The sequence below is a fragment of the Ambystoma mexicanum genome, chromosome 8, assembly GCF_040938575.1.
Source record: "Ambystoma mexicanum isolate Mex_15411 chromosome 8, UKY_AmexF1_1, whole genome shotgun sequence".
Lineage (NCBI taxonomy): Eukaryota > Metazoa > Chordata > Amphibia > Caudata > Ambystomatidae > Ambystoma > Ambystoma mexicanum.
Genome location: NC_090929.1, coordinates 127,093,106 through 127,119,757, shown reverse-complemented (window position 1 = coordinate 127,119,757; position 26,652 = coordinate 127,093,106). Strand labels below are relative to the sequence as shown.

The window sequence follows — 26,652 nt, the reverse complement described above, 5'->3', positions numbered from 1 at the left end:
ATGATCGCCAGGGGAGACATGCCCCGCCGAAAGGCGTGGTGCTGCGCCTATCCTAAAACTATGTGTGGACCATCCTTCAGCCTGGATGCCCACGGACCTCAAAGCCGTTGCCAGCACTTTCGGAATTGGAATACAGAAAGGGGGGGGGGAAGTGCCGGCGTGAATTGGCAGGGGGCCAGCACTCGTGGCTCTTAATTGTATAAAGAGCTTAAAAAAGGTGAACCGGGCACATTCCGCCAGGGGGGGCCCATGTAAGACTATGTTATAACCTTTTCCTTGCTGGTCCGTTTTGCTTTTCCTTAATAATATACTGACACCTTCACCTGCGTCTTTGTGGAACAGCGTTACATCCCCAAAAGCAATGGCCCTCCCAGATGTGTCTTTCTTGGATGCAGAAACTAGCTCACCAATCCTAAAGGCCCCAAAAAAGGCCCATGCGAACGCCAACCTGAATAGAGCCGTTTCGTATTCGCCGAAGCATATGCTAGGTAATATGGCCAACAACCTCACCAATAACCCAAAGTCAATTGGTTTGCGCACGTCCTCATACCTTGGCTCCGAACGGGCCAAGCCTTTCAATGCCGAGCGCACCAAAAACCCCTTTGTGGGATCACCCCTCACCTCCAACTTGGAGTGGAAGGCAACCGCCGCCAGGTGCGACGCCGCCCAACTCTTTGACAATCCTTCTGAGGGCGCCCAAACCACAAAAGTGCGTACCTGTTCCTCCGCGGTCTGTTTTTCGCACTGTAGGTAAGGAATCACGCTCTTGAACTTACCATAACCTTGCTGGTATCTGCATCTTACTCCGGGCGTGAGTGAGCGCTCACTCAACTCTGCGAATGCCCTGTCCACACCACCAACTGCCACAAAGACTTCGTGGGAAGGGCGTTGTTTCATCACTTCCACAGCAGCAAAGGTGGTTCTTGCACTGAGCTGGATCCACATTGCTCTAAGCCGCTTGCACCGCTCAGATGAGTGCATGAGGTAATGGAAAATAAAATGCGCCTCACACTCAAGTCTTGGTAGGACCGATACATCCTTATATTAAGCAAAAAGAGTATGGATAGAGCTTATTTTGTACACCCCGAATAGAAAACTGCAAATACTAGAAAACAAAGTGTTGACAACATGAACAATCTGTGTTTTATAGCACACATTATGAATATACACTAAGATTTAAAAAAAACTTTTACTTGGCTCACTTTCTCTTGGAAGAAGGCAGAGAATTGGTAGTTAACTGATTGTTTTCTGCTCCATTTCAAATGCAAATGCCCAACTGCCCTGTCAATATGCTGATAACAGAAAGGTGTTGAAGACGTCATTGCCAGTCCCTTGTTGAGGGCCCAGCCATGCAGCAGGGCTTGATAGAAACCTTGCTTTTTCATTCACCATTAGAAAGCTCTGGAGGCAGCACGGTCTAGCACTGCAGCGAGTTTTACTTTACTTCAACTACTGCAGCGCCTATATTTTGGGTGACTATTTGGGTCCATAAAAGGCAAAAATAAAAGGCGCTGCACGTGTTGCACCGGGGAGAACTGTCGGTGCTTATACCCTCATGTACATGGCATGTGTCGGCCTTGCAGTGTGTTCTTAATTACGTTTAGGGATAACAATTCGCGTCCACATGTGTTTCGCACTCCAGCATAGCCCATCCTCAGGACACTAAAATGTGCCTGGACCCGTCTGTGCTTCTGCAGCAACGTTGCTGAGGTACAGGCATAATTCAGATCGGTCAATGTATTTAGAGTCCCGAGGAAGGGCTGTGATGAAGGTGAAACATGTATAGACTTGTTTATAGTCACCCCCTATTTACATAATGTATGTTTTCATCATGCCCTTGATATTTGTCGTGAATGAAAACATGCAGGTGTGCTAATAAAGTGACCTGTCAATTCGTTTCACATTACGATGTACACCTCCGATGCGTTTTGTCATAAATTTTCTCAATTTTGCAACTTTAAACATTTTTGAAGCACCTATATTGGCAAAGATTTGGCTGGCTTTTTCCTGTCTCTTATGTCAGATCTTGTAATCGTTATTAACCCCTATCTTTATTGGGCACAGTGAGTTGACGGGGACTCACTGCCTTGACGGTTTCCTGCTACAGGAAGTGGAGTTGTGACTTTATGGGAGACGCAGGTTCATAGCCCAAGGGGAGAAAACACCCAACACATGATTCCTATTGGAAGGCGTTTGGCTGAATTTCATTTTAGATGTAACAATTGGTGATCGACATCATACAACACTGATACATTTGTTCGTCAAGAAAATGAAATCTAATTCATTCATCAATTGTAATTCCTGGACCCCCCTTGGACAACTATTCTTAACTGCAGCCTACAATAGATTTGGGGGAGTGCATGCCGCCAAGCACCCCTCCTCGCCCCGGGTATAGTGCCTAGAAAATAAGTGGATGCTTTGTGAACGTCAAGACCCCTGGACCTTTTACCCCCACCACTATGACCGTACTGCATCAGCACTGACTAGTTGCATGCCCCACCACAAATTCACTGGCCACACAGAGCCTCGACCCACAACCGGGAGCAAATGATCTCTGCTAATGGCAGTCTCCAATGTCCTGAGTCCAGTATCCAGTTCATGGCAATTTGTTACATACTACCTCTGACCCCATGTTAGAGAGTACACCTTGTAAACCCCCTAAATTAAGGGATCTAGTATAGGATATGCATAGAAGTAGGGTGACCAGATTTTTAAAATAAAAAACTGGGACAGGCTACCGACATAGAAGTAGGACTACATTTTCACCACATAGAATTCCAATGAAATTGTAGTTCTACTTCTATGTCGGTGGGCCTTTTCGCACAAAGTACAATTAAGTACGTGTTCATTGAAAGCTCATAGCTCTTTTTGGATGAGAGAAGTCATGAGGAATGGAGCGGGCATCAAACGCAAGTGAAACATAAGCGTTTCATGCCCTCCGCCTGCCCGATTTCGGCATTTGTTCGAGGATCACCGGCAAAAACTGGGACAATAGCCAGCCATTCCCAAATCCCGGGAAGGGTTTCACAACTCAAAAAAGTCTCGGGACACCGGGACCAAGGGCAAAATACTGGGATCGTCACGGGAAAACCGGGACTTCTGGTCCCCCTACATAGAAGGGAAGCAGTTCCGCAGTCAGAGAGGTTGAGCCCCATTTCTCTTCTCCTATTATACTCTCTTGCCCCAGGTGTGCCCAAGACTGCATGTACCTCGAGATCTGGGACTTCCAGAGCAGCGTGGCGGCAACCAATGATGGCGTCATCACTCTGCCAGGTGCTGGAACGTTCCTCTCTAGAAGGATCCTGTCAGGCTCGATGCCACCACCCCGGTGTGCTGCCAACGTGGGTGGCAATGCCAAGGAGAGAAAAAAACAACAACACGATTCTTTTTGGAAGAAATGCACAAAACACAACAATTAATAAATTACACCATAGAACATTAATGTTGAATTTGTTAGTCAAGAAAATCATGTTGAGTTAAATGAATACATTTTAAAACCTGGATGAATGGGGCAATTGTTACTGCAGCACAACATCGACATAGTGTAGTGCATATTACCATGCACCTTCCACGCCCTGGGAACACTCCTGGGGAAAATGAGGCAATCCCATGTCTACAAAAACAAAATCCAGACATAGGGGGTCATTCTGAGGTTGGAGGTAAGGTAAAAAAGATGCTGGTAAAGGATTGCCGGCATCGCTTACTGCTCCGGGCTATTTCGACCTGAGACCCCGCTATTAGCGGCACCGTTAATGGTGCCTCTAATAGCGGCATGAGCGCGGGCACGCGGCCCATCATACCGGCAATACCGGCATGCCACTAATGGGAGGAAATCACAAGTCAGGCGGACAAGCAAATACCGGCAAAATGAAGGCACTAATAGAGCATACCGGCATGCCGGTAATACCGGCATCTCGAACCACCCGTAAATTGCTATGTGCAGTGTTTCCAACTGCCACAGATGCACACAATCAGCACAGATGGAGGCAATGGAGTCTGGGCCAGTACAAAAAGAGCACACCCACACACCACAGCCCTTCCCACACCAAGATGATTCCAATAGTAGTAGCAATACTGGAGCTGGAGGACATGCTTGCATTGCAACACCAGCAACAAAAACAACAGCAACAGCAGGCACCACAGAGGAGACACAGGAGGAGAAGGAGGGTGAGACAGGCCCAACATGCCCCACCAGTGCAGCCAGTGGTACAACGCAGGCAGCCCCAAATCCCTCACATCAGAGCCAGTCCTTTCAAACTAACCCCAGAGCAGATCTACACCCTGTACCGTCTGGACCGGGACATTACCACCACCATCGTGGACATGATACACGACAACATTGTCAGCCTCATTGAAATACGCAGCGCCATCCCCCCTCTACTCAAGGTAGTGTCAGTGCTCCACTTCCTTGCCACAGGCACCTACCAGCACACAGTGGGGCACATGCATGGCATATCACAACCCTTATTTTCTTGCATTCTGAACCAAGTGCTGGATACCCTCTTCAAGCACACAAGGGACTACATATCCCTACAACGGACTCCCCAGGAGATTCTTGATACCAAAGTTGGCTTCCATGCACTGGCAGGCATTTTGCAAAATTCACCAAAATTCACCAAATCGCATAGGTGCCCTCGACTGCACCCACGTGGAGTTGGTGGTTCCGCATGCCATTGAGTTGGTGTACCACAACCGCAAGCAATACCACTCCATCAATGTGCAGATGGTATGTGACACTAGCAAGATCATAACACATTGTTTTGCCCGATATTCCGGATCAACTCATGACTCTATGGTCCTGCGAAATTCCACGCTACATGGAGCGACATGCTGGACGACCTGCCTGGGTACTTGGTAAGTTGCATGACAGGCGCGCACCCGTGTAAAGCCCCGTTAAGTCCCGCTTTGCCGTGGACTATCTTTCAGCGCTTCCAGTTTGCTGTCTGCACGGAAGACCATACGAAGGACTACAAGCCCCAACAGGTGAAAAAAACAACCTAAGATCTCGTGGAGAACATTACTCATATGGAAAGCTGACTTTTAACATATTTCTCTTATATAGGCTTAACTGCATCAAGTACTGGGCGGAGCTATATAAGTTCAGCGCGCGTGCACCCATGTAAAGCCCTGTTAAGACCCGCTTCGCTGCGGCGAAGCGGACAGCGAGCGAGGGCTAACTCAGTCTCTAACTTCAATTTAGCATTAATAGTCGCGTACCGAAGAGTGGTGGATTGTAAGCCCCTCTGCTGACTTATTTTTGAGTTATTTACACGAGGTAAGAGAGTCGAAAATGTATACTCTACGAACGGATATGCCATGCCCTGAACGATTGCGTGTTCTTTTTGAATCAACATCCAAAGACAGTCCGGCTTCTACTCCAAAAGCAGCTCGTCCTTTTGTTAAGAGTGCGCATTGGGACAAACGCTCGAGGAAGAAAATAATACGACCGGATCCTTTAATTGGTGACTTAAGAGACTTTGGGTTTGCCTCCTCGCGCTCTCAGCGCCCTATGACTTGTATGTCAGAACTCACTAATTTGAGTGTTTCAAATGTTGAGGCTCAGCCTCTCCTTAATGATCAGTGTGAGGTACCGGTACAGCAACCACCATTGAGTTTACAGACTGCACGAGATATGAATGTTGGTATTCAGGTAGCTAAACAGCTATGTAATATCTCTTTGACAGATTCCATGATATTACAGAATGCTCGTTCAGGAACTGTTAGTCTGGTACCACCAAATAAGGGCACTTTTGATGACGTTGTAGACGATGCAATCATTGAGTTGGAATCATCGGACTCTTGTTTCTTGGCCAAGGAAGATGAATCTGATCTGTCCAAATCTCCGGCATTGTTTGAAAATGGAAACATCCCAGAATCCGAAAGCTCTATTTCATTCATTCCTCCGACCCCTAGAAGAACGAACAGAACTAGCTCGGCTTTAAGTCCTGGCACTCCTTTTAGGGAAGCACCTTTGATAACTCTGGAAATAATGAATACGGCATTAATGTCTCTTGCCAAACTGTTTGAAGTTTTGGACTCAAAGGTAAATTTTATTCATGACAATATTGAAAACTTGTGACATCGCAGAAGGTTGTCAGTGAATCTTTGGCACAGAGACAAGAGTGGGATGACAGAGAGGCAGCACCGTTGCTAAAACAATTGGCAATGTTGTTGTCAGCACATAAAAATGTAATTGATCAATTAGATGTGCAGCTGAGTGTATATACAAGAGTGCTGTGCCTTATATTGCAGGTGTCATACAAGAATTAACTTCGGAGGTGGTGGCGAAAACACCTCTGGCTTCTCAACCATCGTCAATGATGGCGATGGCAGTGCTAGATGCAGAGGGTGATATGTGTCAATTACCTCTGAAGATGGCAGCGATGGCTCCCTCCTCTTCTCAGTCATTGACTGTTGACGAGGTGGTAGTTGCCCCTGCTGCTGAGTCCCTTAAGTCGAGAAACGTGCTGCCGCACAAAAGGCTTACACGATTTTCGCAAAAAATTCAAAAAATCCAAATCATCAGTCTAAGGTAAATTTAAAGAAACCTAAAAACCAAAAGCCCAAGGGAGTTGTCTCGAGCGGGCAAACAAGACAATTTTTTAAATCCTTGACAAAACCAGTGAGATGTTCAGTGATAGCCTCAAATGCTATATCAAAACAATATTCAAGCTTAAAACAAGAAAGACAAAGAATGGCAAAAAATTGAGTGAACTCCCCTCAAGTGGTTCTAGAGCACTCTCCTCTGGATGAGTTAGTGCAAATTGCGGAGGAGCTTGAGACTGGTCCAAGAAATGTGCCGGAACTGATTCAAGCTGTATCTGCATCTAAGACTAACCAAATGAATGGTAATGAAAGACCTGAAGTAACAGTTAACAATCAAGAACTCAGGAAAGCAGTGGATGAGTATATGAGTCAATTCCACTCACCTCCGACTTTGCTCCATCCGCTAACGCAGTTGTCTACTGCAATGGCGAAAAAGCCAGGATCGAATCATGAGGGAAATGCAAATGCTGAGAGACCTCAAACCAATCAAGTAGCAAAGCTTATAAAGAATAAATAAATCTCCTGAAATACCATCGACACCTGATTCCCAGGTCAATCTGCAAAACAACATCTTAAGTACAATTAAAGATTGTCTAGTAGCTCTAACCTTAGAACAAAAGACTCTTAAATCGTCCATGAAATCAATTATTAGTAGTCAAGTTGACTCTGTAAATGCTCCTGATGGAAGAGTGAACTCCAAGAGTGTTTCGTTTAAATCCCCAGTGGAGGGAAAGAATTGTTGTGCGCACACAGAAATATCTAATAAGCAAAAAGGCTCCTCTTCAAAAGTATCCTCTAAGAATGAAAGCCCCCGCAGCTGTACTCATTATTCCTCAGCTGTCGTGGTGAATCTTTCCCAACATACACCATGAACAGAATGAGCATTATGCAAATATTTCCGGATATTCCAATTCTGGAAGATATTTCTACTGGTGATATTGTACAAGTAGAGTTTCCTGATGACAATGATCCAACTGTATCCTGTCTGTGGATAGGATCTCGCATTATTTTTAACATTATTTGGTCTGCAAGATCTGCTCTGTATGACTTGGGCTTCAATCTAATTCCAACCACAATAGAGAGCTCGCCTGCTGAGGTTGCTCAACAATCTGTTAAACAAGCGAATAATGGTGATCGCACCTTAGCCCAAGGATGCTGCTGTGGAAAAACTTAACTAGGAGTCGGTGAACCCTGTGTCCAGACTCACAAAATAGTAATTGTGAGCTGGAATACTAGGGGTCACAGGCACCTACTAAATAATGCCAATTGCTGCTTAAAAGATTGTGATCTAGTGCTTATGCAGGAAACTTGGCTAACCGTCCCATTATCGTGGGACAATCATTATGTCCATTTAGTCCCAGCGATAAAAGGTCAAAAAGGTAGACCAATGTCTGGCCTGGCAACTATCTCTAATATAATCACAACAAGCAATATAACAGACGGGCCCAATCCGAATCCTTTTTTACAATGTTCAACAATAATGATCCAAAAACTGAAATTCATAATTATCAATATTTACTGGAACCCAATGGCAATCTTAACTTCTACCTTTTTTAATGATCTCAGAGCACTTATGGAAGGTATCATTACAACCGCATATATTGCACATGTTATACTAGCCGGTGATCTGAATATTCATCTATTAGCTCCGGGCAAAAAAGGACATTCGGATCGGGTCTCTCTGTGGCTTGAGTTTGTTAAAACATGGGATCTAATTATGCTAAATGGAGCAGTGGAGACTGATAATCCTCCTTCCCATACTTGGACATGTGGAGCCCAAAAAGCTATTATTGTCTATATGTATGTAGATAGAAGATTATTTGCTAAAATCTCCGAATTTAGGGTAATTCCAACTACTTCAAGTGATCATTTGATGCTGAGGGTTAAGATCTTGATTCACTCTCAGGATAAACCTCGATCTCACCAACAGCAATTGAACAACTTGATCATAAATCTGCAGCAGAACAGATTACAATGGTCAAGTGTGGCATTGGAAGCTTTTGCGTGTAGCCTTACAGAAAACAATCAACGCTTGATGCAAGGTCTTGACTCATCTGATTATCATGATAGAATGCACCTTTTTGCATCTTCCTCCACATTAGGTGCTAAGAAAGGCAATAAACCCTGCACCCATATATTTGACCAATCTGTCAGATTGAGGAAGACGCAATATCGGAAAGAAAAAAGGCAGATATTATCTTTACCGGTGCAATATCGTGAACTATCTTTACGCAAATTGAAGACAAACTATAGAAACTGGACCCGAGAGCATAGAACAACAATGTACCAAAATGATGGTGAAAGGTGGTTCAGGTAGTTAAGACTAAAAATACAGCTGATAAATGATGGCTCAGCCTGTTCGCAATTGGCAACTCAACTTAATGGTGTGACGGAAAATAGGTGGGTTAGTTACTTCACTAAAATTTATGACCTCCCAAATAATACCATTTCTCAATCTGATTTTGATGTTGTTAACACTTCTTTTCATATCAAATTTGATCGAGAAGTGTTATTTTATGTAAACAAGGCAAGCTCTTCAAGAGCTCCAGGGCCAGACGGTTTGTCAAATTTTGTTTTAAAACAGAATCCAGTGTTATGGGCATCTATTCTATATGCAGTCTTTCAAGCCATTCAAATTAAACAAACAGTTCCTCCATCCTGGTGTAAGGCCATAACCGTGCCAATTTATAAGAAAGGTGATCGCAAGGACCCTGCAAGTTACCGACCGATTCCCTCCTTGATGCCCCTGGCAAGATCTTTAGTAGAATTGTCTTAAGAGATCTTAACATTTGGGCATCAGAAGAAAATCGATGTGATCCATTCCAAACTGGATTTGTCGCAGGTCTAGGCACTAGTGTTAACATAACAACACTTAATGCAATCAAAGAGTCCTACGCAAAAAAGAACCAACCCCTTTATTTAGCTTATGTTGATTTTCGAGTTGCATTTGACTCTGTAGATCGTCGCTTATTATTTGAAAAACTGATAAGATTCGGCTGTCCTCCTTCACTCGTGTCAATAATATACTTGCTTCATTCTAATACCTCAAAGAAGGTTAAAATTAACTTGGAAGGGTTGCTATCTGAAGTAATCCACACCAAACGCGGTTTGAAACAAGGCTGCATACTTGCTTCCACACTATTTAATTTGTTTATATTTGATTTGGGCATTGAATTTATAGAAGTATTAAATGATGCGCCAAAACTTGGAAACCAGGCTATTGCATGGCTTCTGTATGCAGATGACCTGGTGCTTATTTCGCAGACGCCAAGTGGCCTGCAGATATGCTTAATAAGTTGGATCAGTATGTTGCCAAGAATAATTTAACTTTAAACTTGGAGAAGACATAAGTAATGGAGCTTGGGAGATCCAAAATAAGACAAAGAAAATACTGTGAATGGTTTTTCAATAATGGAAAGTTGGAACTAGTAAATGAATATAAATATTTGGGTGTCATATTTAGTAATTCCCCTACAAATATGCCGCAACAAAACAGTTTAAACGGAAAACTGACTACTTTAATATCACAAGCCAAGATTTTGCAATATAAGTATGGCAAGTTTTCTTGTAAGCATATTCTCATTTTTTACCAGCAAAAGGTAATCCCCATTATCACCTACGGGGCAGAAGCTTGGTTACCCTCAGAGGCCTCCTACTGGAATAAAATTGAAGCAAGGTTCTGGAAAAAAGTCTTGAATCTCCCAAACTCCACTCCGACTGTGCTTCTTCGCTTTGAGTTGGGAACTTTATCAATGCACGTACAAGCATCGTGGAAGAGATGCTCTTTGTTTCGAAAATGTGTAATGGGTCTGGATAGTAATAATCTGCTTAAAGTTCTGGCAGACTATTTATTGCGATCTGACCATCCATTCCCATCAAAATGGAGAGCGGCCAGTTTTTCAGACATGTCTGAAGCAAACATCTCATTAGACCTTCTACGTAGCAATCCAACTAAAGCCAAAACCAAACTATACCAACTGGACTGGCACTTAACTCAACAGAACTGTCTGAAACTGAAAGATTTTGACAGAGCACTCTTTGGGCATAAAAAAGTTTGTCAAGCTGCTGATTATCTACTAAAATGCCCCTCATACAATCTTAGAAATCGGATTCTAAGGTTTCGCCTAAATCTATGGCCAACAAAACAAATTTTGTTGAGAAGAGGCCTTATCAAGGTAGAATCATCATATTGTCGATTTTGTAAAAATGTAAGAATCAACGAAACATTAAAAAACTTATTAATTGAGTGTGTTGCCCTAAAAATGCAAAGAGAATATATCATTAGCAACAAGGTCACATTATATAAGACGCTCAAATGATGAATTATAGTATGAGCTATTCGTGACTTATAAGATTGCAGTAAGAATAGCTACCATGCAATTTTTAAACAAAGTATTGCATTCAATGTGTCCTGGTCAATAACTTGACGTATTGTTGAATTGGATATTTGATCCCATGAAATTCTCCTTTCCTTTTTTTTCTTTTTTAATATTTTAAAAAGTTGAAATCTGTCGGAAAGCTTGTTCTAATTCCTAACAAATGAAATGATTAGTGAAAGAACCAGGACAATGCTACTAGGCAATATTTTATTTAATTTTTTTACCTGCTATTTCTTAAACTGTCTCTTTGACTACATATGTTGAGTTAAGTAAGAAATGATGTGTTGTTGTATTCCTGTTTTATTGTCTTACTATAAAAAAATTTAGTTTTGAAAGGTTCATTAATTAGCCAACCAAAATAAATAAATATAAAAAAAAGACAGGCATATGGCACTGTTTTGGGGGGAGAGATGCACACACCACCATGGTGTCAATGTTGATGTGACAGCATGATGTGCACCTCACTAAACACTGTGCCCCAAAGCATCCGAAACAGAACATGACATCCAAATCCCATAGGACACAAGTAAGATCGACACCTATCACAACATGACAAACAGCAAACCCCCCTACATCCCACTAAACGTGGACCACTCATCAGCGGACCTCACCTTCCGCAACACTATCCAGCAACATGCAGTGAATATGCACTATGTTGCTGTCTCCAGCAAATCACCACACAGGACAAGCATCCATGGGAGTGCATTGAACCAAACCACCAAGGGAATCCACTGCCTGTCACAGGGCCGCCACAACCACAGGAATGCAGCATGTCACCATGGCAGAAATCAGCGCTGAATGCCTAACATTGCAGAGCCTACTGCCAACACTCAAAGTCAGCAATTCCTACAGAAGACAGCACATCACTAATTAGACACGAACACAGCTGTATGCGTACACAATGCATATGCAACAAGACGGCATTGCACACCGTGTATCATCTTGAAGATGCAGCCCACACCGTTAGCCCATGGCACAGGACACAATGAGGGCCTGAAAATAGCATGCATACAACCAGGGACATGTGCATGTGACCAACGATAATCTGCAGGCATGTGTGACTAGTAAAGCAGTCCATCATGATTCCACTGACATGTACCTTTTTTTGCTTCCCATGCAGGTGAAAAGAGGCTATCCCTTGAAGACGTGGCTCCTCACCCCTGTCCGCAACCCACAGAACAGGCACGAGGAGGACTACAATTGTTCCCACACCCGTACCCGTGTGGTCATTCAGCAGACCTTTGGCCTTTTGAAGGCACGATTTCGCTGCCTTAGCCGGGCGGGTGGGCACTCCTCTACAGGCATTAGAAGGTGGCCAAGATCATCATGGCATGTGTAATGCTGCACAACATGTGTATCCGATGGAACGTGCCCCTGCCCCCTGACATTGAACGGCTACCACCTGGTGATGATGAAGGGGATGAAGAAGATGTGGCTGCACATCATCGCGGTGCTGATGCACAGGAGGGACGTGATGTGCGTCAGTCAGTAATAGCACAATATTTCTGACACACATGGCTGCAGAGGGTGACATGATATTTTCACAGGGGGCACTGGGGGTGGGAGTACATGTACACTATGCACTGTATATGAATAAATGACACATGGGCAATGATGAATGTCCACTCAAGATGTTTTTTTTTACACAACGGGTGTATTGAAATTTAAAATTAAGAAGAATGTGCACCAACCCCCGCACCACGCTCACTCCTCTTCCATCCCCCCAAAACTCCCCAACACACCCTCACCCCCTCCCCCCAAAACTCCCAAACATACCCTCACCCCCTCCCTCTCCTCCCAAAACTTGCCCAGAGAGGCAGTGTTTTCACGCCACTCCTGCCTTGATTGGGCATTGTGATTCACAAATTGACGCACAAGGGCAGTCAGCTCCTCATGGGCTGTGACCCCGCTGGTACACCTGTGGAGGTGGAAGTTGCTTGGGTATCATGTTCGACTTCAATGGGCTCCACTATGGTGTTCACGAGGAGAGGAATTCAGTGACGGGCCCATAGGTCAGCGCTCACCCTCAAGAACCAGTAAGACAAGATAGCTGGACCATGTGAGGACAGGGGGTGCAGGATTCACTTACTCCGACACGACTCAATAATGAGGACTCAGTAGTTTGGCAAAGGGAAGTCCGTTTAATGATACATACATCAAACAGGGAAACAAATGGGAATCAGCTGTAGTGAGTTCACCGGTCTCACTCCGACTTCCACGAACTTTGGTAGAACAGTAATTCTTATAGGCTAACATCGTCATCTCTGATGTCTAATTTCTATAAAAAATCATCATGCAACCTAATTGGTTAGGAAAGGTAATTTAAGTATAGGTGCCATATCTGTATAGAGAGATAAAGCATGTGGATTGGATAACTCTTATCGGGTTGGTGTCTACGCCCATCCCTCTACAACACACGTGATTGACGTCACTATGAGTGCGATGTCTCATTGGTTACAGTGTCTATAGGACCCTAGATTACATGGTCCCTTGTGATTGGGCAAGTTACATCCCTAAACATAAATCTCCACTTTAATTAGCAGCTTTAGAGTAGACACCCAGGTGCCTAGTATCCCAAGATTCACCCTTCCTCCTTTCCATCAATCAGTGTTTTAGGGCTATGTGTCAATTAGTTGACTGGGTATGGCCTCAGAACTGTAGCCTCTTATCAGGAAAAGTTATGGCATCCTCGGGTTCTGGATGATATCAGGCGGTGGTAACTCTTCGCGCCTGGCTGGTCACGTGTTGGTTCACTGTGAATCTGCTTCAGTTTCCAGCTTCTTGTGCATTTAATTCTGTGTCAGCCTAGCCACCTGCATGGGCCTCTCTTATCTTGACCTTCATGGACGGCCTGGTATGTTCTGTAGTTGGAGTCTCGTGAGCTCAGGCTCTCCTCCCCTTCTCTGGTTGACCTCGTTTTCCTAAGCATGAGCCGCTCTTTGCTGAGTTTCGATTCCGCTCCTTCTCCTGCCTTTCGCTGGGTTTTTTGAAACTTGGCCTGTCAGGCCTCTGGCCGCCTGGGTACCTTTCTGCTTTCACAAAATGGAGTCGTACTTGTATAGTGTGCCTTATTGAGGTAGTTATATGGTTTGCGCTCGCTGCTCTATCTTCTACTAAGCATTGCAGGCAGTATCGATTTCTTGGCATCTTGCGTTTCAAGCCTATTTACACGCGTTGAACAGGACGGTTGTTTCCATCTTGTCTCGTAGCACCTTTTCCTTATGTTTTAACATTGTCTCTTCTCTGCGTACATTCCATTCAATTTCGTAGTAACTCGCACTGGCGTGTTATCTTCGATAGCTGCTCTTGTTCATTCTCGGATCTGTTCAGGGCCTTGTCTCATTTCCACTGGCCTTCTATTAAGGCCTTTATGGTCTCTTCGTGGACCGTGTGTAGGTACTCCTCATTTCCTATCAGAGGCTGGTATGGCTGTCTAATAGGGTACCGTGCTGCCCAAGGTTGCTGATTATGGGTGCTTAACCGGTATGGATCTTCTGATGTATACTGGGCAGAGTCCTAGTGCAGCCCTCTGTAGGTTCATTTGCTCTTCATAAGTCACATATCTTGGCAAGCGCGTTCCCGGTATCTCGAAATGAGGGGAAGGGGTGCAGGCCATGTCTGGGACTTCCTTTACAATGGGACTCATGGCCCCTTGGTAATACTCCCCCCCAGACGGCTCTGGGGTGGTGGCGTGATCAGACTCTAAAGAAGTGATCTGGGGGGATGGTGCTGGACTTGGTGTGTGGGGCAGTTCGGAGGATTCGTCCTCCACTGACACCCACACCTCTTCCTGCGCCTCCTCAGCCAGGGTTGTTGTGGCTGCCACCTCCCCGACTGAACTGGACTCTGCTGAGTGTGGAGCTTCAGCTGTGTCCTGTTGCAGTGTGACAGGGGTTGCCGCTTGCGTCTCGACGGCCCTTGGCGGCACCAGTGCTGTGGCATCTTGAGGTGGTTTCCTTGGTGGTGCATGGAGGGCCTTGTGTTGGGCCTTCGAGGTCAAAGGCCTGTTGGCCTCATCCAGGGCCCTCTTCCTGGGTGTGGTTGGCTGTTGGGGTGGGTCCTGCACCTCGCTGTCATGGTCTGAGCCTGTGGGGGTCGCAGAGAGGAACGGTATGAGTGATGGTTTGATAGCCATCATGCATACATTTGTATAATTGCTCATCTACACAATAGAGGGTAACAGGCATTTGCGTTTGGTGATCACGTTGCTTGCTACATGGATGGGTAATGCAGGCATACGTCGGGGTCACTCATGTTTGGGCAGACGTATGGTATGTGACATGCATATTTGTTGGAGCCTGCATGCAGTGTGATTTATGCCATTTACATCTTAGTGGGGCTTGTGTTAGGTATGGCATTGCCTTGCTGCAGGCATCTTCATGTGTCTGTGCTGCGTCTGACAACTTTGCTGGGAATGTGTGTGTATTGGGCCATGGCTTGCCTCTTTGGACAGACATATTGGTGGACTTTCATCAGACTCTGCATTACAGTGTTTTCTTAGGACACTCACTTCCATCCGCCAATGTAGTGGCGCCACACTCCATGTCTCCAACCCCTTCTATGACCTCCATGCCGATCAGGCTCGCACATATGTCCTCCCACCGGGACAGCTTTATGGGGGAGCTTGCTCCTCCGCCAGCTGACATGGCCTGGCTCCTGTTGGCCGAGAGGATATTGCAGACTCGCAGGTGCAAGTCATCCCACCTCTTCCTGCAGTCCCTTATTGTGCGGGGGGTGTTACCGACGGCGCTTATTTTTTGCGCCACCAGTGCCCAGATCTCCTTCGTACGGATTATGGCCTCCCTCTTGAGGCTCTGGGCAAAAACCACATCTGCATTTTCTTGCAGGGTCTCCACTAGCATGGTCAACTCATCTTCATTAAAGCGCTCCTTGCACTGGCGGGTGGCACCCCTCTTCACAGCCTTGGGCATTGTGGTGTTGTAGTGTTTAGGATTTCACACACAGCAGTATCCTACAGGTCCTGGCTGCTGAGGATGGCAATGGATTGTGTTTTTAAAGATGGCCGCCATGCTCCTTCCCGTTCCTGTACGATGACGCTACTTTCGGTTCCGCTTATTTACGGTGACCGTTATTAGCCGCTAATGCCGCATTGATTCATGCCGGTAGTGCAATCTGCGCTTTACATGATGCTGCTAAGAGCCTTTTTCGGGCCCTTTACGGCATGGCGCAGTCGTAATAGTCCTCTATTAGCGGGCTGTTGCCTACACGGACACGGTATTTGCCCCATGCCAGTAAGGACAGTTATTTACCTACAAACTCGGAATGACCCCCCTAGTCTGGATCAGCACCAACCCTTCAGCATCCATGTGGTATTTTACCGTGTCCGCCTTGGTGGATGGCGGAATTACCTCCCTACTCCAAGGTGAGAGGGGGTGGTAATTCCCCATTCACCAAGGCCCTTCCCCATTCCCATTTTTGCCCCCATAGGGCATAATGGGAATGGGGAAGGCGCTAATTACGGTACCGCAAATTGCGGTACCGTAATTAGCACCAAGGTCCCTTTGCGGGTTCTTTTTTCAACACCTGCTTTTAGCAGGCGTTAAAGTACCAACCCGCAAAGGGACCTCGTAATAAGGCGGTAAGGGTTAACGGTCACTGGTACCCTTACTGGTGACCGTTAACCCTTACCGCCTACCGTGTAATGAGGCCCTATATCTGGTGCTGGAAGTCTCCTTTTCCCACAGGCTGCCATGACTGTGGCATGCAGTTTGTGTAGTCGCGTATCCCTGAGCTGATCTACCCATCACCACCTTGATTCTGGAAAGCAGCAGTGCTGGCGGGAGGAGATACAGCACCTTTGTCCCACCAAAGAGGCGGAGCCCCATTTTGCTCCCCCTATTTTGCCCTCAGCTCCTGGGTGTGCCAGAGACTCTACTGCGAGATCCAGGACTTTGGGCGCAGTTTGGTAGTGCCCAATGGCGGTGTCATCATGCTGCCTGGTGCTGGCACGTCCCCCTCAAGTTTGATCCCCGTAGGCCCTACACAATGTCCATCCACAGCACCACACCAGCTTAACGCCAGGGATGGCTGAGAATGACTATGTTACTCTATAAAACAGTTGCCTTTTTCCTTGCAGTCTCAATTCCCCCTTCCTATCACCAAAGGTATCATTAGGTCTCACTAAAACTCACAAGCTGCCCGAGTAGAAGACCGAACAGAACATACCCAGAGCCAAAGAAATGATTCCTCACCTCAAAAAAGAATGAGAACAAGCACATAATACACATTTTCAAGAACATTTTTACCAACAGAAAAGTGGCCCTTTCTATGGGATAGTGGCAACTCTCAGTTTCACTGACATGGTATGTGCAAGATAACAAGCAAATATCCCAGACACGCATGTTTATTAAAGAAGGAATCAGGGCCAAGCATGCTGTTTATTTGATTATTTTTATTTTACATTGGGTAGTTATTGAATGCAAAGGTAGGTTTTGGGAAGCAACAGAGCCCTCCATACCAATAGGGGTCACATACCCATGGGTCGAATTTGAGATTTGATGAGCAGGAGCTAAAAGCAGCGCCTGGGTTTTGGGCATCGCCTAGTAGACAGGAGCTGCCTCAGAAGAGCCAGGAGCTAGTACACAGTCCACCACAAATCGAAACTGCACATTAGATGCAAACACATTTATATCCATGATGCACGTTCCATTCGGCTTCAAATGCCCCTTAGACCTGTCCTTTAGTTGCCTTCTTTCAAATTACCAAGCATACAGAGTGAATCTCACATATGTATGTGTGTATGGTGTCTTTTGGCATGAGAGTCAAAAGTAGCTCCTGGTGACTGATGGTTTCAAAATGGCCTGGCTCTCCTCAGCTAGAAGCAGGAGCTTAATAGCTCCCAGCTCCCAGCAACTTAGCACCCTGCATGCATACAATTAATGATTACAAGGGAACAGCCTTTAGAGTGTGCCGAGGGTGGTCTAACAAGCCCCTGTTTTTCTCATTTTCCTAGTGTGTTTTAAAGATTTACCACGAAAATCCTTCAGCTATAATGGAATCTGTTTCAGCATTTTCCATGGGCCCCAACTAACCACAATGCCTCTCTTTCAATGAGCCAATCCGATTGGTCTCTACTGAATACCATGTGCCCAGTCAGAGCAGCACATACCAGCAGGCCAATCGGAAGCCACACAATGGCCAAGAGGGTATGTGAACCAGTCTGTAGCTCAAAAATATCTCTAACTCCATTTTGGTCGTTTATGACCAGTTGTTGGTATTTTGTAAAAAAAAAAAAGAAATGGTTGCACGACTTTTCACTAAATCAAACACCATGTATGGTACTAGGTACCACCTTCCTCTGGAGGTTTGGTACACATCCTGCCAATGAATTTTGGTGTAGGCGAGAGCAACAATTTCCTTTGAGAGTTTGCAAGGGAAAAACAAGTTTTGGGACACATATTGTAACTACTGAGAGAACTTTACAAAACGTTAAAGAATGATCACATATTGAATGCATAATTTTGTTTGACTCTGTGCAGTTTTATCAAATGGCGGCAAAGTTGTTAGCATCATAAATAGCCGCAGGTGTCTCCAGAATACCCTATTTTCCTTGTTGCCCAGGGCATGACTACTGGCAATGCCTCAAGCACATCCTAGGAACTCGGCATAGCCTGCTGCTAAGCCCAGCAACCAGAGCAGGCCTCCCCAACACCACCACTTGACCCATGGACACAGCTTTAATGAGCAGACCACAAAATCCAGCTCCAGGTCATGCTTTGCATGCCCAGCACCTGCCTTCCAATTGGGACCAGAGTACTTTTGCACCATCTCAAGATGGCCGAAAGTTTGCTGGAGCCTCCTTGAGCTCCCAGACATCCTTGGCCTTATTGCAGGCTTCCGATTGGCCAAAGTGTGGTTTTCACCAGCCAGCCCCTCCGAACCAGGAGGCGACGTCGGCTATCTCACAAGGCCAGCACCTAAGGACACAACAGGAGCAGAGTGTCTATGTCGGTTGTATATCCTTTCAAGGGCCCCATCCATGTAGAGAGCCCTGCATGTCCAGCATCTGCCTTCCCATTTGGACCGGAGTCCGTTTGCACCATCTGAAGATGGCTGACTGTTTGCTGGAGTCTCAGTTGAGCTCCCAGATATCCTGGGCCTTATTGCAGGCATCCGATTGGCCACAGCGTGGTTTTCACCAGCGAGTCCCTCCAGGCTGAGAGGCGACGCCAGCCATTGCACAAGACAAGCACCTAAGGCCACAACAGGAGCAGAGTTTCTCTGCTGTTCCAGTATCCTTTCAGGGACCCCATCCATCTAAGGAGCTCTCCATGACCAGGACCTGCCTGCCCATAGGGACTGGAGTCCATTTGCACCATCTGAAGGTGGACAACAGTTTGCTGGATGCTCCGTTGAGCTCCTGGACATCCTTGGCCTTATTGCAGGCTTCCGATTGGTCACAGCGTGGTTTTCATCAGCCAGCCCCGCCAAGCCAGGAGGTGACGCTGGCCATCTCACAAGGCTACAACAGGAGCAGAGTGTCTCTGCTGGTCGACTATCCATTCAGGGCCGCCATCCACGTAGGGAGCCCTGCATGCCCACCACCTGCCTTCCCTTTGGGACCAGAGTGCCATTGCACCATATGAAGATGGCTGTTTGCTGGAGGGCCCGTTGAGCTCCAGACATCCTTGGCCTTATTGCAGACTTTCGATTGGTCACAGTGTGGCTTTCGCTAGCCAGCCCTCCGAGCCGGGAGGCGACGCTGGCCATCTCACAAGGCCAGCACCTAAGGCCACAACAGGAGCGGAGTGTCTCTGTCAGTCGAATATCCTTTCGGGGCCCTCATCTATCTAGGGAGCCCTGCATGCCCACCACCTGCCTTCCCATTGGGACCGGAGTCCCATTGCACCCTCTGAAGATGGCCGACCATTTGCTGGAGGGTCTGTTGAACTCCAGACATCCTTGGCCTTATTCCAGGCTTCCGATTGGCCAAAGCGTGGTTTTCACCAGCCTGCCCCTCTAAGATGGGAGGTGACGCTGGCCATCTCACAAGGCCAGCATCAAAGGCCACAACAGGAGTAGAGTGTCTCTGCCGGTCTCTGCCAGGAACGCTATGCAGCTGTCGCCCCAGCACACCTATGCAGTGGCAGCCATCATCGGCTTTGCACAAATGTGAAAGGTAAGCTTGATTCCCCGGAAACATGTGGTGCCTCACTGTTGGCATGTTCATTGTCAGCACTGTACTGTTGCTTTGTATGTTTGGTCTGCAACCCTACCATCCCTTTACCCAACCCAAGCTTCTTTCTCCCCCGTTCCTCTCTACACCCACCCCCTTTGCACTGCCTCACATGCCTGCAGCCCGTTCTACCTCTACCACCTACATTACCTCGCTGCAGCGCGCTGTATCGCACTGTGACATACCTGCCCCAGATTGCATCCATTATACACATTCCCTTGGGGCCAGTGCGTTTTACTATCCGGGTCTTCCTGCCGGCATGCTAGTTCTAGAGCATGCCCTCCCCCTCCTACCTCATTGCCCTGCTCTCATGACCGTTGATGACTCCCCATAAACTCTCAGCCCTCTGCCCTTACCGCACCTACCACTTGTGATCTGCTCACCAACCTCTTCTGCTCTGCCCCGCACCACATCACCACCTGGGCTCACCAGCCCAACTAATGTGCCCATAAACTCTCCCCGACCTGCCATGAGCTGCCTCACGTCCGCAACACTAGAGCCTACAAAGCTCCATGTGCATTCCCAACTGTGCCCTCACCCACTGCCCATGCCTTCCCCGTTCTTGACTCCAGCACTGCCTCCCTCTGCACCCTGCCATGCACCACTACATGAAGCATTGCCCTCTACTGCACCCTACCTTGCGCCTCTGCCTCCTGCACTGCCTCTTGCACCGACTACCTCCTGCAATGCTAACCGTAGCTTGCACCCGAACACAATTGCACATGCCGCCTGCATCTTACAAAGTGCCCATCCCCCCATGCCTACTCACAAGAGTTACTCCCTGAATCCCCTGACACAAACTAACCACACTCGCTCATCCACCTGCAACAAAGAGTGCTCAACCTCTATGGGTGCTGCTACCTGCTATACCAGCATGATGCCTGCGCGCACCGACTTCGTTTCCTCCCCACAGAGAGAGAGTAAACCCCATCAGAAACACCCACATCCCTTCCCTACCTCTCTCAGGTTCCCTAAGACTATCCAAACTATGCTGCAGAACAGTGTAGAGGACCAGGTGGGCATGTTATCCCTAACTCCCACACCCTCACCTCCGTCATACTGGAACACTAGGAGAAGAGCCCTATGTGTGACACCAGGTATCATCCTAATACTGCATCGAGTGTATGAGAGACAATATGCACTAAGACAACCATATCGAATGTACCCTTGCACTGAAAGGGTGGAAGGATGTCTGCACACACCATTGGACATCATAGAGCTAAAAGTCAAATCGGACAAGAGCTGAGTGACGTCATAGAGGAAAGATACTGAGATTCGCTGATAGGATATGCAAATACTCAAAGAATAAAGATTTAACTGAAGTATCAAGTGAAACATGTAATAGAATATGAAGATATCGTATGTTCAAAGAAGATAAAGTACCTGCTGATTAATAACTGTGTATACGCAGAACCGCAAGGTAGATGAGACATATAAAAGCTTGCTGCAGAGGAAAACATAACATGGCTAGAGCTGCCATGATGGAAAGATGGATGTCAGACTTGTATTAAAACCATTCAAGCTACCTCAGAGACAGACCAGGGCTGCAGAATCAGGAGACGCTGGAAAAACAGCTTTGTGTGATGAATAAAGAGGAGTCTATTGGCCTTGGATCAAGGATGCTACTTCAAGGAATGATTGCAAGGCACAAGGGGAGTAAAAAGTATAAGCCATGTACGTTTGACATATTTCTCTTAGATTAAGTAGAGGAGGCAATATCTGCAAGAGCCAAGTATTAGACAATTAGAGATACGGAAAGCCCATGTAAGATGGAGTGAGCAAGTCTCTAGAGGCCAAGAAGGGTAATTAACCCAAAGTCAATTGAATCAAATAGCAGTAAATAGAAGGTCGAGGCGGACAAATTTGTGGTCTCCTCACAGGTGATTCAGAAGTTGAAAACAAGGGCTATTCATTAAGTACACATGAAGATAATAGTGTGGCTACGCTCCCTTGAATGTCCCAGAACAGAGAGCAGACTTTGAGGTCAACCACAAAGGAGAAGCATGGGCTTGGGGCCTGACCGATGAGAGACGATGGACTAATTGGGAAAGTGGGGAGTAATCTGATGTTACTTGCTGCACCTGAGTTTCGTTTTGCTTACGTGCTGCTAATGAGCCAAAAGTCCAAGGTTGGGAAAGCATGCCCACCAATCAGAGTGTCTATGTAGCAACATGCTATACAATGTTGCAAAGATCACCCTGCAGGCATTTTCCCGCTATAATCAGTACTATACATATTAAGAGGTGGTTCGAGGCGTGCCCACCAGATAAGGGGCACCCAATTAAGTAATTAACATTTATATATACTATAGGTAGATTAACCAATCTCTCCCTTCAATACGTTTTAGTTTGCCATGAAGAATGACATCATAGATGACTCATATCGAGGTATAAAATCATTGTATAATCACATTTGGCTGTGAGTGCGTGAATTACTGCCTGTTAATCACCAGATTACCCTTCTTTATTTTTATGCTAATAATAAAGTAGTACTTTGCCATATTCTTTGAGTCTGTCTGGTTATTTGGGTCCGTGATCATTATTGGTAATTCCATCGAGCACATGAGACGATTAATGGTGCTAGAGCACAACAGTCTCTTCTGAGTTCCCATGCTGGGTTTCTCTTATCCCATCACAGGCGAATATAGGTTAGGACTTGCCTCTCCCACCAGCTCCCCTCCATTGCCTCCTACCACCACTCCTATCGTCATCACCACCTCCTGCCCTTCTCCACCTATCTCAGCCCCCAGAATGCCTCCTTCAAGTATGCACTCCTCAATGATATGATATATGATATTTTATTTATATTGCGCCCATGCACAAGTGTTTTAGAGCGCAGTGAGGTGAGGGAGGGGAAACAAGGGAGGGCAAAACAACAATCTTACTAGGCCCAGTGACATTGAGAATGTGCAAGTGCAGGGAAGCAGGAGGGGAAAAGTGTGAGGGGCAGGGGAGGAGTGGAAAGTGATGAACACATGATAGAACAATGACAGGTATTGCGGCCAGCAGGTGGTAAGTGCAAGAATAAGGTGACAGGTGTCTAGTAAGTGCAGGAAGGGGACTATAGGGTAGCAGATACAGACCCAAGTGCAAGGTTTGCCAGGAGGCAGTGCGGGTGAGTGGCTGGGTGGCAGGGATCTGGGCCCGAAATCAGAGGGTAACCAGGTGCCCGGTGCCAAAGCAGTCAGATCAGCAGGGGAGAGGAAGAGAGAAGGCAGAAGCAAAGAGGAAGGTCTTGAGGATGGTTCTCCTCAAGTTTCAGAGAGGCAAGGAGGCTGTTCCAGGGGGAGACCCCAGCCGAGGAAAGAGATCTACCCACAACTCGTTGCTTGGAGAAGCGACTGACCCTGAGGGAGTTGGAGGCAAAGGAACAAAGAGCTTGAGTGGGAAGGTATTTAGGAAGAGAGAGTTGAAGTTATTGTGGACCCAGGCCCCAGAAAGCCTTGTGGACAATGCAAAGGGTCTTGAATGTAATTCTTGCAGCCACTGGGAGTCAATGAAGAGACTTCAGGGCTGGAGAGATACAATCCCAGGGCTTGAGGCCCAGGACAAGTCTTGCAGTCCTGTTCTGGATAAGCTGCAGGGAGCGTAGAGTGGTTGTAGGCAGAATTAGAAAGAGGCTGTTGCAATAGTCCAGCCTAGTGGAACCAGAGCTCTGGAGACAGTGAGCTTCTAGAGGAAGGAGAGGAAGGGAAGAATACCTCTGACGAGGTGCAGTTGGTAATTTGACTTTTTTGAGACGTCGGAGATGTGTGGAGAAAAGGAAAGGGTGGAGTAGAAGATGACCCCGAGGTTCTTAGCCTCGCAAGTGAGACCAGGGAGAGGGCCAAGGGAGGCTGGCCAGAGAGTGACCGGAAAGGAAGGTGCAGGTGTGCCGATGAGGAGGATCTCTGTTTTACTGGCATTAAGGCAGAGGTCGTTGGTGGCGCACCAATTATGGATTGCAGAAAGACAGTCAGAGATGAGAGAAGAAGAAGAGGTGGCAGAGGGTAGCCTGAAAACAAGTTGGGTGTCATCTGCATAGCACTGAAAGTTTGAGCAGAGAGCAGCAATGCAGTGGGCGAGCGGTGCCAGGCATTGGTTGAAAAGCCAGGGAGAGAGGTTAGGCCCCTGAGGAATACCATAGGTAGAAAGTGAGATAGAGGAAAGGAAGGATCTAAGTTGTACCTGGGAGGGTTGGACGGAGAGGAAGGAGGTCGGCCAGGGCCTGATCAGTGATACCTCACTAGGAGCAAACACCATTGGAAATCATGATATGACCCTCAATCACGACTTGGATATTCTTGTATCTACCAAATCCTGGCTTCATAGCGCATCAGGTCCCTCACTTATGCTTGCCACCCCCCCTTAATGCACCATCTTGAGGGCAGATCGCACCAATGCAGTCGGAGAAGGTGTAAACCCCATCACTAGTTGGCCCTTTTCAAACCAGCTGCCTACCAACAACACCCATTACAGGTTGCAAAACGTTGCTACTAAAACTAGTCATCAACCCTCAGACCACCTACAATATAATCCTACTCTACCGCCAACCCAATGTGCCTAATGCTCCTGAATCTGACATCCCCCTGCTTATTACCCCACTCTCAAACATATCATGGTCAGAAATACCAAGAAACTTTCCAGGGCCTCCACCTTACCATCCACCTTCATTCTCTGCTTAAACTCGTAACTCACAAATCACTTGAACATCTCGCTAAGAGACATCCCTCTCCAAGTAACACCTTAAACCTTGCAAGAACACCAAGGCATATAAGAAAGCAGTTATCTCCAATAAAGCCATCTCTTATGACAACAGAATATCAGATGCAAGTTCTAATATTAAAGAACTCTTCACCATTCTAAGGGAACTGGAGACTCCTGTCCTACCGAACACCCACACTAAAGCGCACAAACATTTGTGCACCACCATTGAAGATGCTCTAGCCAGTAATAGTGACTTGCTTCTCAACAAAATTAACCTAAAGAAAACTCAACTTGCAGCCAAGCCCACCACCCTGTCCACCCAAGGAGGTTCAGCATCAGCTACGCCGATCCTGACTATGAGTGCCACTCCGCCACCCTTCTACCAAGTGACCCAAGCCACAGTATTAGAGACTATTCAAACCCTAAAATCCTTTAAATGCCCACACATATCATCTAACTATGTGTCTCCACCGTCATCCCTATCATCACAGACTTTTGAAGTGCCTCCTTTAAAGCATGCACCCTAGCAGTATTGAAGCAGCCTGGTTCACACCACTCCTTAAAAAATCCTCTCTGGATCCATCCTTGCCGACCAACTACCACCCTATCACCACTGTTCCCTTCCTGCTCAAGATACTAGATTGCACTGATTATGCACAAGTACAACAATTCCGAGATCATCACTGCCTATTCAGAGCCAGGCAGTCCGGTTTCCGACCTAAGCTCATCACAGAAACTGCTCTACTCAATATTAAAATACAGCTTGACAGAATTCAAGATACTGGTAACCTAGCTCTCCTCCTCCTGCTCCTCAACCTCTCGGCTACATTCAGTCTGGTTAACCATGACACACTCTGCCTGCACCTCGTTCCCATTTCCACTTCTCCGTGGAAGTTGTCTCTTGCATCAGATCCTTTCTCAGTCATCGTATCTCAAGTGTCTCGATCCATAATGCTGCTGCTGACCCCATCCCAGTCGCCCTTGGCGTTCCCAAAGGCTCCTGCCTCTCCCCCACTCTGTACAACACCTACACCAAACCACTCTTTGACATCCTCGATTCCCTTGGTATCAATTGCACTAACTTTGCTGATGATACTGAAATCCTCATTTCCTTCTCAGTTAACTACATTGAGGACACTACCACCGTAAACAACGTTTACAGTGCTATACAAAATTGGATGGCCACACACAATCTCTGTCTCAATGACGAGAAAACAAAGCTACTCATTGTGGGCTCATCACAGCACCTCAAGTCCCTGGACACCCCCATTCCACCTTCCACATTGATGGGTCCTTTTCCCGGTCCTCAAACAAGTTAAAGCAGCCAGGGTCCACCTTGACGCTGAGCTGAACATGACGAAGCACATCAATGCCCTTGTCTCCTCAACAGCTTACACGTCCAAGCTCATATCTCTGAGCAAGACGTTTCTCTCCGCCAATTACTGCCTCACCCTATTGAGAGCCCTCATACTAAGTAAACTTGATTACTGCAATGTGCTCCTTAAAGGCACATCATCGTCCAACCTCTCCAAGCTCCAACGACTCAAAAATAAAGCTTTGCGGGCAGCCTTGGTGCTCCGCTGCTCAGACCACATCACAGCAGCATCCCGTCACCCCCACTGGCTCCCCATCAAAGCCCGAATTGACTTTAAGACTCTATCGATTGCCCACCGGTGCATCTACAATGAAGCCCCACTCTACCTGCATGACACCATCACAAGGAAACAACAGAAGCAACTCCTTCAATTTTCCAACATTATTTTGTTGTGCACTCCACACTTCAAACTTGTCTGAGCAGGTGGCGCGAGTTTCAGTGTCACTGCTCCCACCCTTTGGAACTCCTTTC

General features: G+C 46.7%; 1 long non-coding RNA gene across 1 annotated transcript in view; it reads left to right on the top strand.

Moving 5' to 3' along the window:
- LOC138473541 (uncharacterized) overlaps positions 1–12,540 on the top strand; it is a 33,189-nt gene extending 20,649 nt beyond the window's left edge. The window contains exon 2 of the long non-coding RNA XR_011268772.1: positions 12,046–12,540. This is a non-coding gene — a long non-coding RNA (uncharacterized lncRNA). The remainder of the gene's footprint in view (positions 1–12,045) is intronic.
- The last annotated feature ends 14,112 nt before the right edge of the window (positions 12,541–26,652 follow it).